Source organism: Polyodon spathula, chromosome 6, assembly GCF_017654505.1.
Source record: "Polyodon spathula isolate WHYD16114869_AA chromosome 6, ASM1765450v1, whole genome shotgun sequence".
Classification (NCBI taxonomy): domain Eukaryota; kingdom Metazoa; phylum Chordata; class Actinopteri; order Acipenseriformes; family Polyodontidae; genus Polyodon; species Polyodon spathula.
Genome location: NC_054539.1, coordinates 31,714,187 through 31,735,696, shown reverse-complemented (window position 1 = coordinate 31,735,696; position 21,510 = coordinate 31,714,187). Strand labels below are relative to the sequence as shown.

Below are 21,510 nucleotides of genomic sequence, written 5' to 3'. Positions count from 1 at the left end.
GACGAAACTAAAATGGAATTTTTTGGTCAAAATGCAAAGCATTATGTTTGGCGCAAACACAACATAGCGCATCACCAAAAGAACACCATCCCTACTGTGAAGCATGGTGGTGGCAGCATCATGTTATGGGGATCTTTCTCATCAGCAAAGACTGGGGCACTTGTCAGGATAGAAGGGAAAATGAATGGAGCAAAGTATAGAGAAGTCCTTGAGGAAAACCTGCTGCCCTCTGCAAGAAAGCTGAAACTGGGACGGAAGTTCACCTTTCAGCATGACAACGTCCCAAAACACTCAGCCAAAGCTACACTGGAGTGGCTAAGGAACAAAAAGGTAAATGTCCTTGAGTGGCCCAGTCAGAGCCCCGACCTTTCAATCCACTTAAGATTGCTGTGCATCAACGCTCCCCAAGGAACTTGAACAGTTTTGTAAAGAAGAATGGTCAAATATTGCCAAATCTAGGTGTGCAAAGTTGGTAGAGACCTATTCCAACAGACTCAGAGCTGTACAGTGGCTCTCAAAAGTATTCACCTCCCTTGGACTTTTCCACATTTTATTGTGTTACAACATGGAATAAAAATGGATTTAATACACACACACACACACACTGAAACATACGCACACACTGAGACACACACACTCAGACACACAGATAAACACAGTTTCGGTGTGTGTGTGTGTCTCAGTTCCTTCAAGATATACAAAGAGCATTTCAAGCGGAGCGATAAAGTGGAGCGAAGCGATCAAAAAAAGACGCCAAGTTAGAAGCAAGAATTGTGTGAATCTTGGGCCCCAGCACTTTTCCAACTGTGCCTATTTGCTTGATGCTTGACAAGATTGGTCTAATTGCTTCTCCTAACTTGGACTTTTGTGTTTGATATCACCCCTTTAAATGGCGTTTACATTTTTTTAACTTGTTTTTTTACACTGACAATGTTTTTGTTATAGATATCACTTCTTTTTTTACTTTATCAAATAATGAATAAAGTGAGGGAAAGCTATTCGAGAACGTGTACGGTAAATAGACAAACAGACAAGACAAGAGAGCAATAAGTAGAGTAATAAGAAAAAAGATTTGAAAGTAAAATAATGGTAGAAGGGCCTTTCGGACATTATTGAAAGAGTAAACCTTGCATTGTTTTAGCTGCAAATGTACATCCATGAGTGGTGAAAACAATAGGTCTGTTTTGATAGGTACTGACATATTGATATTTACGTAGGCACAAAACAACAGTGCTATGAATGGTTAAAAAGGTACAGATGCATGTCAGTGCTAAAGGGTAGAATACTAACACATTTTAATGCTGAAAAAACATTATTCTCCTTGTTATAGAGGTGTTATGAAGTTAGGCCAATGTAAGGCATTTGTAAAGCATTCAATCTTTTGTTAAAAGGCCATGTCCAGCAAGAAAAGACAGTGTCCTGAAGTAACACCCTGTCCTTGGTGTATGATAATGGAAGATAACTGGTCGTTCCTGTTGTCCACAGTAATTTTGCTCTTCTGCAAAGCAGTAAACTTGGCATTGTGCCGCTTTGTAACAGTACTGTCTGGTTTGCACTGCAATCATTCTTCCTGTTAACTGAATAAGTTCACTTATTGTGACTGAAACCATGCAATATACTTCAGGAGAACTTACAGATTTGGTGAGAAACTGCAACATCTTGCTGCTCACCTCTATTGAAGGGTTCTCCCAAGAAGTGACAAATATCCCCAGTAGTTAGAGATGCAGTGAATGGCAAGTGATATCCTCTTGTTGACTGTGTTTTAATGAATCCTTCAGAGGCTGCAAGTGAAGAAGGAACTGCAATGTTGCATTTGAATAGCATGAGGTGAAATTTGGGTTGCTCAAGCCTCTGAATGCATGTGTAAGTGCAAGTATTCTCTTAGAAGATTGAGGCTTTTGCTGTTCTTGAACATTAGTGATGGCTCGGTGAATGAAATGCACTCGATCTTTTACCTTGTGCGTGTTGGTCTCTTTCACGCTTATCAACTTAGGGCAATAAATTCCTCTGAGCCTATTGGACTCTGCAACTGCAGTTTGAGGTGCCTTAATGCAGGTGGGGTCAAAAAGTTGATAAGATGGACACCGCTTAAGGATGTAGCTCTGGAAAGTGCAACAAAACTTTGTCCATAGGAGGAAATGGAGTTACCAAGATCCATCCTAACTGTTTTTAGAGTCTTACCCTGGTATTTGTGAATGGTGACTGAATGAGCACCTCTGTCAGTGATTTCAAACTATGTGCGTAAACGTTCAAAGGTATCGGTGACTCCATTGTTAAATGCAATGGTTATGGTTTTGACCATACTTGTGTTTTCCAGATAGTAGGAAACAGCTTGAAGCTTCCCTATTGCCCCATTAATGAGACCAGTGGCAATGTCAATGTTCTTGCACCAGTTTGCAGTCTATTTCGACTTATATGGTAGTTTCCAGTCTAGCTGTATGACTGCAGTCAGCCTTGCAGGCGTTTTTTTTTTTTCAGCACATTTCTTTGGAAGTTAAAAGGGCAGTCCACAGTCCATAATATGAATGTCCTCTCCAGGCATACAATCAAACATGGCAATCTGGATCTGGTTCCAGGCATCTAAGTTAGGCATGACGCTGGTTGAGCCCTTGGGATGAAATACCTAGGTGGCTACCTGTTTTAATTAGCAGTGGGAAAAAACCACTTCAGCAAGCACAGTAGAATCTGCCAGAACAGACAGACTCTGTATCTGCTATAAATACTGATGAGAGCAAAACAAATACAAATGAAAAACAAGGGAAACGCAGATCTTTTCTAGAAAACTGGGAGTCTTTGTATAAATGGATTTTATATTTTTAAATGCTGCAATAACAGTTCTGCTTGTGAAACATCTGACAGAACAGGCGATTTATCTGCACTGTGCAGAACCTTATTTTCTCCCATTTGTGCTTGAGCCCCACAGCACTCACGGAATCGTCGTCTGTGCACCTATTACCAGTGATTAAAGCCTGGTTTTCAAATGAACTGATTATCGCTTACCAATACTGTATTGGTATAAGAAAAGTGTTTTTTTAAAAAAGTAATTTCAGCTTTCAGTCACTTAAAATATGCTGACGATAATGTAAACAACACCAAGCTACAGACAGGGAGTCCCAAGCTTTAAAACGTGTTGCTGTTTATAAATAAGAACTTTATTTTGAATATTGTGTTATTATGTTTTAAGCAACATATGATATGATATTATGGTAACTGTTTGTTTATTAGTTTTAAAATGTTTATTAAAACATGACCTATTGTTTGACCTTGTTATTACATCCGGCCCCCTTTGCTAACGACATCTTCAATCAGACTCATAACCAAGTATAAATCTCCACATTTTTGTAAAATGACTTTACACTTATTTCTAAAGATGCAATGTGTTTCAGTAAATTAAAATGATAAACTTCTCATCCCACGTAGCAGGAGAACACAAACAAAAAACACCATTAAGTGGGGTTGGCATTACAAGGGAGATGACGGGCGGTTTCACAGTTCTGATCGAGTGACAGTTTTTGAAGCAATATTTGTGAATGCTTATTCACTATTGCTACACCCTGTTAGAAAATTGACTTCCCTGCTTTTTTTAATTATTCATCGTTTAATCATAAAATCACAACTTACAGCATGAAATATGCTGCTATACTCCTCCTGTGATCTGCCATAATAGGGTCACACGACTGTGATACTGTACGTGGACTGACTCAGTGGACATGTCGGATTTTGCTAAATTAGAAGCCTGGCATATACCGAGTTATGGAAAACGAGCATTTGAATTGTATTTAACGTGGTGTATATAGTGTTTTGAGGACAAATGACACTGAACATCAGAAAGAAGGCACTGTGAGATGAATGATCCTACTTTTTATATAGCACATTTGTGCTATATAAAAATGTGAGAAAATGTGTGTCCCCATCTGTCTGTGGTTACTGGTCTTAAACGTAGAACTGTAATATGCAGCATACAGCACTGTGAACACAGTTTATATTTTCTGCACTCTTAAGTTAAGGATAGTTCATTCACTAGTACAGCCAGGGTGTCTGTCAGCCCCATCTACTCACTCATATGTGTTTGTGGGTTGCTCTGTATCCCTTATATGAGAAGTAGGTAAACAATATATTGCCCAAATTCAAAGTGGGTAAACGCCTTTTACCTGCGTATACGCTCAACTATACCACTGAGTACAACTCCAAAGAAAAGTTTAAAGTACCTGGTATTGCAAGGCAGACTCCCATCCAAATACTAACCATGCAAGTGTATTATTTTTTTTAGCAGACATACTTATCCAGGCCAACTTACAGTTATGACATAAATTACCAATTTATACAGTTGGATTTTTAACTGGACAGGCAGCAATGTGTCCCACACCTGTGATTGAACTCACAACCCTCCAGTCAGGAGCAAAGTGCTCTAACTGCTACTACACAGCTGCTGCAAGCGAACGATCACTAGTGTCTCGTTGTATAACTAAATCTAGACAGTTTCCGACAAGTTTTTCTAACTTGTATGAGGAACTACCTTTCCTCTTAATATATATACTTTACATAAACCTTGTACTTTTTAAAAAGGTATATAAATGTCAATTGCTGTGGATAAACGCATCAGCCAAATCAATTAATACAGCGTGGATTTTTCTAGCTTGCTGTTTCTTAATTTATACATTTATAATACTGCAGCGAGCACAAGAACTATTGGAGTCACACACAAAGGATCTCACATCTAATGCAATTTATTATGCGGCTAACAACAAATCAGCACCATCCACCCACACCCACACACACACACACACACACACACACACACACAGCTCTTCCCCACCCTAGAGCACTACTCTGCCTCTCCAGGTGACATCCACATATTACACAAATAACACTGGAAGGGTAATAACAATTACAGGGTAATGTATCTAACAATATTGGAACTTGACAATAACTAATAATGAAACACAACAATAATGATTCAGCTTTCCCCATATTTCTCACTCCCATCATCCTCTGCTACACATTAACCTATGTAGAAAACTGGTTCCGAGTACGGCACTCCATTCGCCAACAGGTGGCAATACGTGCCTGTCAATACGCTGCGTGTGTTAAAGATCAGAGGTTGTCTGTGCTTGACTTTTCCTAAACAGATATATTAAATATCCTGACGGCATTTGAAAGTCAGAATCGCAAAAATAAAAAAAAGTTATAAGCACCTCTACCTAGAACCACCGAAAGTAGTAATTTTGACAGCATGCTACAATACATGCTTTTGTCAATATAACCTACAATACGCTATGTTGTATATGTATACAAGCCCGTTTGTAATCTCTACCTCTGCTGAGTTTACAGTAGTATGTATTTGAATAAAATATTGCTCTTGAAGTCTAGATATGTGTTATCCAAATCTCTAGTGTAATCGTATCAATTCCTTCCGTCTGGCTGTCTACGTGAGCATATAGTCCGCTGCATTATAACAGTACTATTACAAGAACTTTGAGAAATCTTGACATTTTTGCTTTTTGATTTGAGAGCAACTACAGATATATTTGCATTGGCAGCATTGGAATTTGTAACGATTTCACTGAAAACAGCATTGCCTGTTTCAAGCTAAACATAAAACAATACATGGACAAGCAGCTGTTTCCGACAAAAGCATGGTGTCGATGGATACAATACACGTCAAACAAGACTGTCAAATTAGGGATCATATTGCACAGGTAGCGGACCATACCCCTACCTGTGCAAAGACGAAACTCGTCCAGCTGGTCAGAGACTGGGTGGCAATGTGGTACTTAGGCTGATGTAACCGTGCTTAGGAAAAGGGATGAATGTTACCAATGACAATTTTTATTTCACTGTAATTAGCAAAACAGTTGAGAAAAAAAACACAGCCTGGATGGAACAGTAAACAAAGCAAGAAAAGTTTCCACCATCTGCGCAAAATTAGTTCTCCGTGAAAGCAATCACCGGTGTCCAGTTGCTGTATTTTACAATGTACTGGATATGCCAGCCGTCAATTTCTTCATTTTGTACAATGTATGGACAGGGGAAAATATAATCTTATGATGCTACCCACGGAGTTTTGGCAGAAACATTTCGATCAGAAAGCTGCAAAGCAGCAGAGAAACGCAGCTCAACCTGGATACAGTGCGCATCAAGTGACAAACACAACAGAAAACTAAACTAAATGCAATAAAAATAAAACGTCCGATATCTGTGCCCAGTGTGAAAGAGCAGTATGTGGTAAATGCACACGACAAGTTGATAAGCATTACATCTGTGTGGATTGTGCTAATATGGGGGCTACTTTGAAGTATGTTTCCTTGAATGCCCATTCCCGTTACACAATGTGAACTGAGTTATTTTCTTTTTTATAAGTAATGATTTTGATTTTACAGTTCTGTATGTAGGCCTACATATAACCAGTTTACAGCTGGTTACACAACATTTTCTTTTGAAATGTTTATTTTATTAGTTTTCATTTTTTTTAAGTCATGCAGTAGGCTAATGTGAAAAAAGGTTTTGTTATTTTTGTACATAATTACTTTGTTTTTATAATTTTGTATGTACATTTATCAGTTTACTCCTGTTTACACAATATCTTCTTTTGAAATGTTTATTTTATTATAGTTTTTAATTTTTTTATGTCATGCACTATATGCACGAATTTAGAAAATAAAGACTATGTTTATTTTTTCATTTAAATACGGTGTTTCTGCTATGCAATATTCATAAATAAATATTTTGAGTTGTATCTGATAGTTTGCATTTCATTTTTATATCAAAGCTGTTTAAAATGTACCCGTCAAAATGACTACTGCTGGCATAAACCCAGCAGTTCTAGTGTTAAACGAGGAACTACATTCGGTGCAGGCAGATTATTCCCCTGAGTACTGACCCAGTATCAGTGATTGAAAAACACAGAAAACCATTTTCAGAATATAATAGTTCAAGGTTATGGCTAAAGTTAAGGTTAGGATTAGGGTACGGTTAGGTACAGTTTGCCTTCCCGTTACAGGACTTAATGACAAGGCATTTTTCATTTTTTGTTTCTCTCACTGATCCTAGATCAGTTCTTGGGGGAACAATCTGCCCAGAGCACTACGTTCTACCAAACTGGAAACAAGAAATTTTCAAACAGGAAATAGAGCATTTCTAGAATCGAACAGAAACCTAGGTTTTCAGCAAAAGCTGATCAGGCATGGATTAACACATTACAACAACTGCCAAGTGGTGCAGCGGGCTAAAGCTGTGTGCTCTGTCACGTCATGTTGCAAGTTCAAACCACATAATTATTATTATTATTTTTTTTTTTTTCCTGCAATATGTGCTGTTTTAAAACATATATACATTGTTTAATATAAATGGTGTGGATTTCAAACTGCTTGCGTTCCCTGGCTTATTTTGACATTGACCAACACGTGGAATCACTTGATTGGTAGATGTCCAGTTACTTAGCTTTTCTGTTTGAATAGTCGCTACCACTCTTAAAAAAAGTAAACAGAAGAGGAAGAAGAATAACAATTTTACCTTAGTTTGACAACTTATATCTCACTGTGTAAAACAAGTATTTACGTTTTTTTTTTCACATTTGATGTAAGAAAGTTTCAGACGTTTGGTACTGGTACAGATGGTAATTCTAAGTGATTTAGTTTTGCCGCTGCAACATGGTGAAAACAGCAAAACTCTTGGAGTTGTATAGATGGTAGTTTCAAACAAGTTTTCTAACTTGTACGTGGAACTACCGTTCCTCTCAACACGAAAACAAACTACTAGTATCGTACCAATGCAAGTGTGAACAGGGCTTTACCAAACCATGCAGAATGTTGGTGAAAGACAACATTCTACGGGAAAACAATGTGGAATTCAACGTGTTAAGGCCGGTTTATATTCCATCGCTCGACTGTCGCTGAAGAGCAAGGCGACCTGCAATCATTGTGTCACCGTATAGTTTATACTTTCTACCGGCAATCACCCTGCTAAAAACTGCAGCTGCTGACAGTTCAAATCACCCGAACTTTGAAAAAGGAGAACGCATGGGTATCAATTGCTGAACAAATGCAATCAACTTGTTAGTATTTTAATCTCACTGAAAGTGTAACCAGTGAAATTTTAATTTTAATACAGCGACTGTAATAATAATACTAATAATAGTAAACTATAATGAGACCATGTTAAATAAAGTAAACTCTTATTTGGTATTTAAGATTAATTTTGGTGAATTTACTATTTACAGGAATCAATTGTATCTTTAACAGACTTGTTGATGCTCAGCAGATCGTCAGTCAGAAAGTGTGACAATAGAAAATAGTTTTTTTTTTAATTATTTAAATTATTTTTAATAATATAGGGTTGATGAACAGAACGGGCTAAATCTAGGAATGACAAACAAGCAAGAGTATTTATGCACTACACTGCTGAGGTAGAAAGAAGGCAGCTGCAAGAGAAAATAAAAGGTGTAAAGTTCCTGTCAGTGATGTCAGATGGCTCTACCAACAGAGCTGTCATAGAGCTAGTATATGTATGATTGTGCCAGAAAGGGCTGGTGACTGTGCAGTTTGTGGGCATGCAGTCTGTGGAGAGGACAGATGCCCAACACATCTCAGAAGCGATGTTGGCTGGTAAAATATCTGTGTGGCTGGTGGATTTTTCCATTCACTATGCTGGCTAGTGCATGGAAAATTTCATTTCAAGCCCTGTATTGTTATGTATTATTAAAGCATATATTAATAATAACATTAAAGTATAAACCTGTCTGCTAAGGGTACACAGACAGTTCATAGGTCTGGAAAGAGGTACGCGACAATCAAAAGTTTGGGAAACCGCTATAAATCACACATTAAATGTCACTCACAAATTCGTTCTTTTGATTTGTATAATGCATATTTCCTAAAACAAAACTTGTATTAAAATCCACTACCAAATCGTTATACGTAGCAACAAGGGGTGTAGTGCTATATTTAAAAGTGAGGGGTCACCATTATCTACTCTCACCCCCCGCCCCCCCATCCCCAATCCTACCACGCCCCCTGCCATCCCTGTTTCCCCATACACTCAACAGAACCGCAGTTTATCACTCTATAGTAGTTACATAACTTGCAAGTCGTAGTGAACATATAATGGGTTCCATATCTAACTTTAGCTACTTTAAGAAATGCACAGTAATATTGGGCTGTTTGAGTGGGGGACTACGAAGAGAAATAACATCACTTCAATAATAAAACTATACACAACCTTCATACAACTTACTGACTTAAAAAATAAAGATTAAGGGGACTCCCATGGCACTTCCAGTAAAGGCAATACGTGCGGAGTGCAGGATGCACCCTACAGCTTGGAGGTTGCCAGTTCAAATCCAGGCTATGTCACTGTCGACCGTGGCCGGGAGTTCCCAGGGGGAAGCACACAATTGGCCAAGAGCTGCCCAGGTAGGGAGGGTTTAGGTCAGCTGGGGAATCATTGGCTCATCACGCATTAGCAACCCCTGTGGCTAGCTGAGCGCCTGCAGGCCTGCTTGTGTGCAACTCAGAACTGCAGAGTGACCGCAATAATTGGCGATTCCAAATTTATATTTTAAAAATAGGGATTCAATCTTGACATTATTAGCTTATTTTATCTACCTGATTTCTGAAATATGGGTCTAAAAATAATAACTTACAATTATTACATCTAATTATAAAACGCTGACACCTTAGCATAACTTTGATACAGGATCCCTTCACCTCTCTTACTCATAATTCTAGATCAGGCATTCTATATTCAAACTTTTCATTATTTATCTCTCAAGGGTTTCCTATGGCTATTGTATTATTTGTTATTTGTATGGGTTATATACACATGTATACCTATCTCCCTATATTAATAGGAGCAAAACAGTTAAATATTCTACATGTTAAGTATGGAAGTAGTGCTCGAGCTGCCCAATAAACTCTACACGGCGCCGCTGCTGTGTATGTAGTGCTTCAGTAAAACATGTACTGAATACCTAGTGTACAACACAGTGTAAGATATGTGCTATGGTAGAATATGTTTAAAACATACAAAATATATGCGAACACATCATTTTAACTGAGCACAGTATACTTCTCCCCTTCCAGCTCGTGTTATACAGAGACAGAACTTTACTTTCTTCATTCGCCATCTCAACAGCAAAGTGTTGTATAGCGTAAACTGTATTGAAAGAAATGTCTCCAAACCCCTTTGCTGTTTGGGATTTTTTTGTTAAATGCTCAGGTAGCCAAAAAAAAAAAAAAGTTGAATGCAAACTGTGCAGGAGAATGTTGATGTATCATAGTGGGGCACAACCAATCTCCTGGGTCACCTGACAAGCATAAGTTCATCATCCTCATTATTATTATTATTATTATTATTATTATTATTATTATTATTATTATTATTATTATTATATTTTTAGTAGAAGTAAAATACTGTTAAATAAAGCTTTCTTTTGCCCAAGTATGTAGCAGAGGGAACACATACAAGAGCCCCTGTGGCCAGGGGTGAGCTAGCGCGTCTACTCCCAGGGAGACCCCGTCTCTCTCCATGGAGAACCATAGGGGGCAATGAGTGGACTCAGCTGTGGCAAAGAGGTCGATTCGTGCAGTACGAAACCTCTCCCAAACTTGTTTCACCACTTGAGAATGCGGCCTCCACTCCGAGCTGTCTGTAGCTCTTCTGGACAGGAGATCTGCTGCCTTGTTGTCCACACCAGGGAGGTGAACCACTCTGATGGAATGCAAGTTTCTGTGCATCCAGGACAGGAGTCTGTGTGCTGCGTGGTGAAGGCCTGGCGAACGCAGGCCGCCTTGGTGGTTTATGTAGGTTACCAATGTAGTATTGTCAGTCTGGACCAGCACATGTTTGTGCACTAACTGCTGTAGAAAATGATATAACACCAAGTTCACTGCTTGAAGCTCTTGGGTATTTATGTGCACTTGCTGCCAATGTCCCTTCCACTGACCTCTTATTCCTCTCCCATTCCAGACTGCTCCTCAGCCCAGGCTGGAGGCGTCTATAGTGATCACTTCCCTTCTGTGAGGGGATCCAAGGGAAGACCTAAGGCGTAGATTGCCAGGATGGAGCCACCACTCCAGTGTCTTCCGGCATTGTCTGGAGACTCGCACCAGCCGGTACCGATCTCGAACCAGGTTCACCTTGAGCGTATTTACCTAGGCTTGAAGCGGGTGCATTCTCAGCAGGCTCAGTGGAAGGATTCTCAAGGCAACAACCTTTGATATACCTGGACCTGTAGGAGAGAATCCTCTCTGAATAGGGAGAGTGTGGCCTCCAATGACCGAATCCTGTCTTCCAACAGTGAGGCAAGCATGCTCACAGAGTTCAGTTTGATCCCCAGGAACACTGTGGACTGAGACGGTACGAAGTTGCTCTCCTGTTGATGTACTGAGAGCCTTAACTTCGTCACATGATTTATGACCTGTTTTGTGTGCACCTCTGCGGGTGCTTTTGAATGCATGCAAACTAACAAATCGTCCAGATAGCTCAGGATCCCCCGCAGCCTCAGTGGAGCCAGTGCTGCATCCTTGCACTTTGAAAGAGCGTGGGGCGCCAGCGAGAGGCCAAAAGACAGCATTCAGAATTCATACGCATTGCCTTGAAAGGCGAAGCGCAGATATTTTCTGTGCGGGAGACGGATCGGGACGTGAAAGTAGGCGTCTTGCAGGTCGATCGCCCGGTTGGACGGACTGGATGATAAGCTGTGCTGTCAACATGTTGAACTTCCTCTGTCTGAGGAACAAGTTGAGGACCCTGAGGTCCATAATTGGTCTGAAACTGCCGTCCCTCTTAGGCACCAGGAAGTACCTGGAGTAAAAGCCACCGAGGGCACCCTTGGGCTTACCAAGCACACAGCGTTCTTCCTTTAAAGACTGGTGATCCCCTGTTGAAGACCTATTGCCCTCGGTGGTTCGAAGGTGGTGGGGAGCACATCCTTGAAGGGTGGCGGACCTATGCGGAATTGTAGAGCGTATCCGTGTCTCATTCTCGATAGCACCCAGGAGTCCTTTGCGGCAGCCAGGGCCCCTCAGGGGCGATCTCCATTTGGCTTGGGAGGGGGCGGGTCTTTCTTAGGCCCTGACCTCGGTCTCCAGCCGGAGAACCAGTTACCCCTGGCCTGCGGTGGTCCCCTGCCGCTGGCCCTGCCTCTGCCTGCTTGTCTACTCTGGGGTGGAGGGCGGTGTTCAGACCCTTTCACCCCAGCAGGTTGCCCATGCCACCTTGGGCGCCGACGGTAAGTCTGAAGGTGCAAAAACTTGGAGATGACCTCCCTGGCCTTGCGGGACCTCTCAAGGCTCACATCAATGGTAGCCCCAAAAGTCTGCCCCGGTGTAATGGGAGCGTCCAGTAGTGCCACCTTCTCGGTCTCCACGACCTTAGCTTGTGTCAGCCACAAGTGCCGGCGCGTGGCCTCCAGCGCCGCCAGCGACCTCCCTGATGCCTGACCTAACTCCCCTATTAGGTCGGTCATCGCCTTAGCTAATGCCTGGAGCTCCCCCGTGTCCGCTTGTGTAGCTCTCTCCTGCAGCCTCTCTGCCAACTGGTACTGGTAGAGCACCAGTATGGCCATGGCATTTGCTGCTCAGCTTTTTTAAGCATCGCATCTGTCGTTTTGCAAGGCTTGGACGGACAGGTTGGGTCCTTATCCCCCTTGGTGAACCAAAACCATGACCGTGTCCCCGATAGTGGGGAATATGCCTAGGCCCGCTTCTTGGGCTCCTGCAGTAAGAAGCAGAGACTCTGAGGATGCAGTCGCTGGGTTCCTCCAGGAGTCCTGGCATAGGGGGAGGGCATGCTGTGAGTGCCCTTTCTGTTGGTAGAAGCGGTTCCCCTTTCCCTCTTGTTCTGCCTGCACACTGCATTAGGGCCCGGAACTCTTCACTCTGAGACACATGTGGCAAGGGCGTTAAGGAGCCACCCACTGTAGCCTGCCCGATGAATGTGGCTGGGTCCAAGACGTCCGATCTGGACGCCGACAAAAGACAGCTCGTCTGGGCTAAGGGGTCTAGGCAGACTGTGGGGGCTGGGGCTGCCCGGTGGTAGGGGGCAGCCTGCCCTGAGATTTCAATAGGGTCTCCAGCATGGTCTGCTGAGCCCTTACAGTCTCCGGCAGCTCCAGGAAGTGCCGCTCGGTCAAGTTTGGGCGCCTTCGAGGCAACTGTGACGGTGAACGTCTGCGCCTGCATGGAGAATGGAAGCGGTGCCTGAGCAGCAACCACCTGTCCCTTGGGGAAGGGGAGCGGAACCTACGCGGCGACCGCCTGTCCCCTGGTGAGTGTCCACTCGAGTGGTACTGCCTCAGCGGTGACCATCTCGCCTCCCTTGAGAGGTGTCTGCGCCTCTGTACCAGTGGTGGGGGAGGGGAGGGTGACCCAGATGAGTGTGAGAGCTCCCTGGTCTCTGTAGCAGGAGGGGTCCTGGATGACCTCTGCGGAGGCTCTTTGACCACTGATCTCATTCTCCCCTGGTTGGGGGAAAAAGACTCTGCTGGGGATAGGGCTGCTCTCCGTCGCTTAGTTCGCCATGAGAACTTCCGACATGGAAAGAAGTCCAGCTCACCTGCCAGTGCTTTGGCCGCGTGTTCTGGCCCTAGGCATCTGGTGCAGGACCGGTGCTTGTCCTGCCTTGGTAGCTTCACTGCGCATTGATCGCACTGGTGGAACCTATCGGAGGACCCAATCGATTGGACCGACACGGTTTTGCATGAACTGCTGCACTCTGTGCCAATAGTAGCGCGGTCGGTGCTGGGCTGTAGATGCTTTTGAGCGATTCACCAGTGCCAAATTAATCGATGCCGGGATCAGCGTCGAGGCGAGCTCTGTCAGTGCCGAGTCAATCGGCGCCGATGTGTAGTGTGTTTGGTGCCGGGTCCTAGATGACCCTGAAGCTATTCACCGGTGCCGAATCAGTCAGTGCCGGGATCGGCATTGAAAATAGCATGGTCGGTGCTGAGAGTTTCAATCAGCCGCGAGGTCGGTGCCGACATGTAGCGTGGTCAGTGCTGGGATGTAGACAGCCTCAAAGCTATTCCCCGGTGCCGAATCAATCAGTACCGGGATTGGTGTCGAAAAAGAGCGTTGTTGGCAGCGAGAGGTCGGTGCAGAGTCAATCGGTGCCGAGGTCGATGCCGGGTTGTAGACTGCTTCGAAAAGGTTCACCGGTGCAGAATCAAATGGTGCCGGGAATGGCACCGAGAAAAGCGCTGTCGATGCAGAGTGGACCTGTTTCAAGGTCAGTGCTGATGGTAGGCACTGTCGGGGCTGAGCTGTAGGCAGCATCAAAAATGTTTACACCGGTGCAGAGTCAATTGGGACCGGGTAGGCACTGTTTTCTCAACCTCGCGATTGCCCGGGAAAAACCACGGTCGATGCTGGGGTATGCAGCCGATTCAGCCCAAGGATTGAGAGGGGCGCTAGGCCCAAGCTGTTTTTTTTATTGGTCGCTGTGACTGATTAAATCGGTGTAGAGAATGATGCCGCGAGCCCCCAGGGTCTCCTTACAGCACCACAACAGCTCCTCACACGGTATATCAACTACACAATGCCTCATGTAGCGAAAAGAGCCTCTCGCTAATCCTTAAAGAGGGGTCAAAACCAGATCTAGTCAGAAATCTGACGCAAGAATAAAGCGAGAGCACTCTTAGACACTCTCGAAGCATGATTTTACCGTGTAATTTGTTTTAACTTGTGGATAAAAACCAACAAATCAGCCAATTTTGGATCAAGAAAGCAAAACGCAATCTGACCTGTCTCAGTGAGATGACAGAGAAAATGGCGATGTGCTACCGTGAGGACATCCCTCTTCAATAGTAGGTGGGAGGGACTTCCCCCTCACAGCAGGGCCCTGATAGGGCAGCCTTTTTATATATGCTCAGTGATTGACGGTCAGAGAGGCTCTTCCCATTCTGTAATGGTTGTCATTCGAATTGAAAGGGAACGTGGGGTTACTGGAGTTCACAAAGCTAACCTTTTCACTTCCTTTTTAGCTTAATTATTGAGCTTATTCCTTCATTTAAATTGTTTTCTTTATGTTAAGTTTTCAGGGCATTTTGTTAAGGCACGTCTTTTTGTTTTTCGTTACTCTACATTTTTTGAATGCAAAATTCATTTTAACCATTTTTTTTTTTTTTTTTTTTTTACGCAGTACTCGCACATGTTTGGTCACCATCATAACTGTTGCATGAATAATGTATAAATGAACCCCCCAATATCTCTCACAAGCACCTGGGTACATATTGTTGTTGAGCTATTATGTACTATATATCACCTTACTGTACAACAACATGACAAAAAATTGACAATAATAATACCCCAAAATAAACTTAATATGTTTTTTAATAATGTAGCTGGGATCAAATATAGTATTAGGCAGTGGATTGTGCCGATCGACGGCTTATTTTGACCCCCTGCATTCACTGTCACTATGTTTGCTTTGAAAAAAAAAGTCATTTTTAATCGTTTTTACCTCTCGAAGTGCTTAACACAGAAAACCTACTCCTTCAACTCTCCGATTGCTTAAATGTTGTGTCAAGACGTAACACAGCTGTCATGTGGTTCCAAGATTATTTTTTTTTCACCCAGCAACGCGCAACTGATCTAGTCTGCTAGACACGCAATCAATCCTTATTGTTAAAGGTACAGTAGCATCTGCAAGATGGGAGGATCGAGTTGAAAAAGGCCTGGGGAGAACCCTAAAATGCATTGCTATTGTTTACAGGTAAGAACTATGGATGTGCTTTTGGTAAATTTTTATTAACGTTTAAACGTTCGAACAGTATCTACACACACACACACACACACTCTCTTTATATTACATTCTGACAGTGACAGCCTTTTTTCTTTTGTGGTGGTGGGGGGGGTCGCATAAATCTCTACATTTTTTTATTAATTTTTTTTTTTTAAACTACTTTATGCTTACTTCAAAGATGCAACATGTTTCAGTAAAATCAAACGCCCAATCAAGTTTGCATCCCCGCAGAGGGAGAACAGAAACGTAAAACGTCACTAAGTGGGGTTGGCATTGCAGGGGAGATTTCAGTTCTGAGTGACTGTTTTGTAAGCACTATGAATGCTTATTCACCACTGCTACACCCCGTTAGAAAACTGACTTTTCCTACATTAACACAAGACTTAACGTGAGAGTATATGTGCACATATGTTTTAAGTACTCACCCAGAGGACTACTGAGACAGACATCAACTAGTCCACATGAGATTTAATTTGGGCGAGTATGAGTTTCTAACCCTTTGTTTGTGAATTAAGGGGATATGTATATGCGAGTATAAAATTTTTGTTTGAGGTTTATAGGTATGCATTTTTCAATTATTTGCTTGTATGTGCTAGACTTGGGTAATTCAACTTTCTGAAAGTTACGTGGCTCTCCAGAAAGCTACCTAGTGTTTTTCTAGCAACAAACAGAATGAAAGTAGCAAGAAAAAAAACTAATCTTGTCCAATGGCAAAGTATAACAACAAAAGTTGTTCTCCCTCAGACAAATTTTGTTGTGCCAGGCATTGGGTGATATGAATTCCACACCCCTGGTAACCCTGGACAATATGTAGATTTTTGCATCTTATCAACAGTCCAACCAGTCACAAGCTGCTCCAGATTACCTATTTTACAATTGCATTTACAAGAATACACAAGCCTAATAGCACACCCTTGACATTTTAGCACAAATGTTTATGTGCATTTTCCAGGACTATTGCAAAATGGCACAATTTTACTTTGACTTAAGACCCTGGCATGTTATGGTTATGTCAAAATCATTTTATACTGTATTCCTTGTTTCTGAGAATGTCACTGTACAGTATGTTACACGTTTCCTAGCGTTAACATTTTTCCTTTTGGAAATGGTGTCCTGTCCATACATAACAAAATGGCAAAAGCAGGTTTTTCTTCAAAAACTATTCAGTACCTGCCAAGTTTTTTTTTTTTTAATTAAACAGCATTTTCTTGGTTTTGTGGTTTCTAATTTTCCATGATATGTTACTACAGCCAAGACATAATTACATTAAGACATTAACAAATTGGTAACACTGATCCCCTGTTGTCATGCTGTGGAAATAAAATAATAAACTGTGTATCACATCAAAACATTTACAAAGTTAAGACAACTCAAAGCATATCTTGTTTTTTTCAAGACAACTGCACAGTCCAAAGGCCTACTGTACCAATAAATATTTTATATCTCCTAGGGCAAGAGTAAGTAAGCAAACAACCAATCGGTATCACTCTAAGAAACCACCCACTTTCTGTTTTCACCAGTAACTGGGTGTTTTTATCATCTCCTCTTTGCAAATCAATTACCACAATCTTGATTCTGTTTACTTTCATATCTGTTTCATTTTTAAGGTGTACCATTTTGGAATGTGTTCTATTTGTGATTAACAAATACTAGTTTGAATTTTAAAAGCAATGTTAAAACGTAAGCTTCCAATCACCTACCTTATTTTAGACATCTGCCTTCTGCAAGTGTGCCTTTACAGTAAGTAATCAGCATGTTTCTTCTACAGTGTAGTATATTCCTGACAGTGTAAGTCTGTCTGCAAGTGAGGCTACATTCATACCTTGTAATGTGCAGGTTTATTACTGTGCTAGTACAACCGGAGCCCTTTGCTAATCACATCTTCAGTCTTTTCTTTTTCTTTTGTGGTGGTGGGGGGGGGGCGTTGCATAAATCTCTACAACGTGTTTCAGTAAAATCAAATGCCCAAAAAACCTGCATCCCCACAGAGGGAGAACAGAAACGTAAAACGTCACTAAGTGGGGTTGGCATTGCAGGGGAGATTTCAGTTCTGAGTGACTGTTTTGTAAGCACTATGAATGCTTATTCACCACTGCTACACCCTGTTTTCCTACATTAACACAAGACTTAATGTGAGAGTATATGTGCACATTTGTTTTAAGTACTCACCCAGAGGACTACTGAGACAGACATCAACTAGTCTTCATGAGATTTCATTTGGGCGAGCGTGAGTTTCTAACCCTGATGAGGGTTTGTGAATTAAGGGGATATGTATATGCCAGTATATCATTTTGGTTTGAGGTATTAAGTAATAGGAAGATATCGTTGGATAGACTGGTCACCAATTTACTTTAGGTGTTGAATGCCAAGTTTCTCTTAGTTTATATAACTGAAATCTGTTTTTACTGACCCTTTATAAGATCTTTCATTCGCATTTAAAAACAAGAAAATGTGCTTAAATAGTTGCAAAAGTATTTAAACCCAACAATCTTGCCTACATAATAATATCCTATAAAAAGGTGTTTTTTAATTAATTTTAATTAAAGTGTGTGACGAGCTTCTTACTGAACCCAGTAACCCAAGACATTGTTATTTTTAATTTTCCACAGGCCAGACCTTGAGCTCACCTTCTAGACACAGCTGGCATAATGTCACTGTCAATCTGCAAGCAGTTAAGGGGCCAGCAAGTGGCTGCAGCACTAAACCAGGACAGTGTGTCAGCAAAGTGGTTTTGTCCAGTTACAGAACAATATTTTCAGTCCAAAATTAACATTTAACCTTGCATGTTAACAAATTGCATTTCACCTTTGGTTACCCTATGTACCTCATGTGTAATGTGTGGTAAAACACATGTGTAATGTGTGGTATTATACTGCACACTTCCACAAATATCTGAGAACTTAACAGCTGCTGCTATAAACACTGATACTGCAACAATCATACCGATCAATGACATAAGTAGCCTAAAAATAAAATATGAATTAACAGATATTCATAGAAATTTACTCTAACTACTGGACTACAGGAAAGTTAACAGGTAATTATGCCTAGAAACAAGACAAATGGAAGCCCTCAGACTACGTTGTTTATGACAACTTAACTTGTGTTTATTTTAAAATAGTTACATTTTAATTGAAACCTAAATAAACACCATTCTGTATATCAAACTGACCAAATGGACACTGGTTAGACAGTAACCGTACAGGTAAATATTTTAAATGCATTTCTGAGTTTCACTGTGTGTGTGGACACAACAAGAAAAGTTACATGTTAGCACCACGCCTCCACCGTGTTCCACATGGAGGCCAACACCTCAGCCACGCACAGCACAGCACAACAAAACAGTATTCACAGAAAGCCCTCAATTTTTGTATTTCGTCTAAAACTGTTCATTTCAAATTTCGGACATGTACATTATTTGCCACTGATTATTACCATTTACGACTAGCTTAACTAGTGTCTGTGTACTAATATTGTTGCATGCCAAACGCAGAAGCAAAATATCATTTTGCATAATGTTAAGTTTAGATTGACTACATCTGTAGAAAATACTAAATTTAAACATATATTGGTACACACAATGTCATGCTTGTATTTCAATTACTTCCACATTTCAGGGGAAATGCATTAGCTTACCGCCACGATATGCAGAATGCTCTGCAAACCTTTTCCCGTTTGCTTCTTCTGGGTCTGACTTGCGCCACGAGGTCAAAGCTGTTTACCAACTCCAGCACCAGATTGCTGCATAACCTTAGCCCCACCCGTCTTACTTTTCATTGGATGAGCAACAATGACACCATTCCAGGAAGGAGAATTAGCAGAAGGTACTCGTGTTTTAATTGGCTTGTTTTCCCATCCATTCGGAAAGAGCGTGCCCTGCTCGTGACTGATGTCTTCCTGACAAGCTTATGCTAGTGTTGTCCAGCGAACAAAGTCTTTAACGAAACGTAGAATGAACTGTCCTTGCATTGTACTTACTGACTCTCGAGGGAGAATGTTTGTGTAAGGGAGAGGGAGGGATGTGTAAGCTTGTATGCGCCAAAACGTTAAGGAAGATTGTTTTGTTTTTTCGTTATTTTTGTATTTTATTTATACCTGCCTAGCAAGGGCGTGGGAAGGTTGGGCTATTTATTGTGCCCGATTTACACCCCGCCCCCCTCCTCCAGAAAGCAGGATGGGATTTGCTGTAGTCGCCCTTGAAGACTTTAACTTCCTAAGATTTCCTAAGTAAATATACTGAAAGTTATCGGTCGTGTAAAAACTATTTACTGTGTTATCACCACCAATTATGACCTTTATGTTAAACGTCAGAAACATTGTAACGCTATTTTTGGCGATATGACCAGTGCTTAGTTAATAATGTATTGTGTTGTTTTTTAGAATTAATCGCTGCATGCTACTAACTTAACAGTGTTTATTGGTTTTGTTTAAAACACCCAACCAGTAAAAGTAAAACTAAACAATTGAGAACTTTATTGAATGCACATCGTAGTTTGTGCTTTACAAAAAAAAAAAAAAAAAAAAAAAAAAAAAACGTATATAATGAAAACAAATAGAACAAACATTCAAAATGTGGTTACAAAAAACCTAAATCACTTTCCCATAGACCCACTGCCCAACTTTGTGGGCAAATGCAGCTGTCATCACATAGACCTCACAGAGAGCAATTCAGAATTTGACAGAAAGGGCAGCCATGCACACTACTCCTAAAACTAATCTTGTGCTTGGAAACAGACATTGATTAGCACCCAGGATGCTCTAGTTGACTGGACTTAAGATTCTGCGCTGCCCTTTGCCCACAAACCCTGGAATATATTCCTTGAACACTGTCCCACACTGCTCACAAATGTATTCCTCTGTGAACCTTCTACAGTTACCACACTTGTTGAAAACTCAAGAATGTTTGATAACAATGCAGTCCCAATTGTCACAAGGTAGTGTACTAAACAATAACAAAGCTTCTTCAGATTCACACTTATTGTCAAGCCAGACCTAAGTGGCATTTTCTCTGGAATACTCCGAAACGTTTGGCAAACCAGTGATAACTTAAAGTATGCGCCAACCCCCTCATCGAGCACAACATCCTCCAGTATTAGCGAAAGTATGTATGGGGGAAACTTTAGAAATAAAGTTAATTCAGAATAGTTTCAGGAGAGAAAAAAAAACAACAGTATTTCTTAAAGAAAAAGAAAACTAACGCAAGCCTCTATAAATGTATGTGTAATATACTGATAAACTATGAGTCTTGATCGAGAGGCTCATATGCATTACTTTACAATATTTATTATAAATTAAAAGTTCAAACTCGGTGAGTACCTGCAGCAGATGCACGCACTGCAATAAACCACTGCTGTCTTGATGGATGCTAAAAAAAGAAGGTAAATCATAATGCTAAATGATATAGTTGAACACCTGAAATTTGAAACATAACAGTAAACACAAGTATTGGTCAAATATTTTTGCAACTTTTTATTGAACCAAAAATGAAGTTTACCACCAGCTCCCTACAACAAATCAGGACTCACATCAGCTTCCACTGTTGTTTTTTCACATGGAAAATCTGCGCGTTCCTTGATTTCATGGAGGAGGTACACTCCTCCTGGGGTCGTCCAGACTCAGCAGCAAGTGTGCTGAAGCAAGCGGCCCGCTCGCTTCTTTAGAGGGTGCAGACAAGCTGGGCCTGGATGGTTTTCCTCCAGTGGACTCCAGTGGACTGAAGCACAGGTAACTCATCTGGCGAATACAGCAAGTGTCCTGACTGCCTATTTG

The 21,510-nt window shown here is 41.3% G+C and overlaps 1 protein-coding gene across 1 annotated transcript in view; it reads right to left on the bottom strand.

Annotated features, from left to right (window-relative positions):
- Positions 1-19,478, bottom strand: part of coq8aa (coenzyme Q8A, genome duplicate a) — an 87,115-nt gene extending 67,637 nt beyond the window's left edge. Inside the window, exon 1 of the mRNA XM_041252743.1 lies at positions 19,378-19,478. The gene's annotated coding sequence lies outside the window, so the exon portion shown is untranslated. The remainder of the gene's footprint in view (positions 1-19,377) is intronic.
- Positions 19,479-21,510: the final 2,032 nt, after the last annotated feature.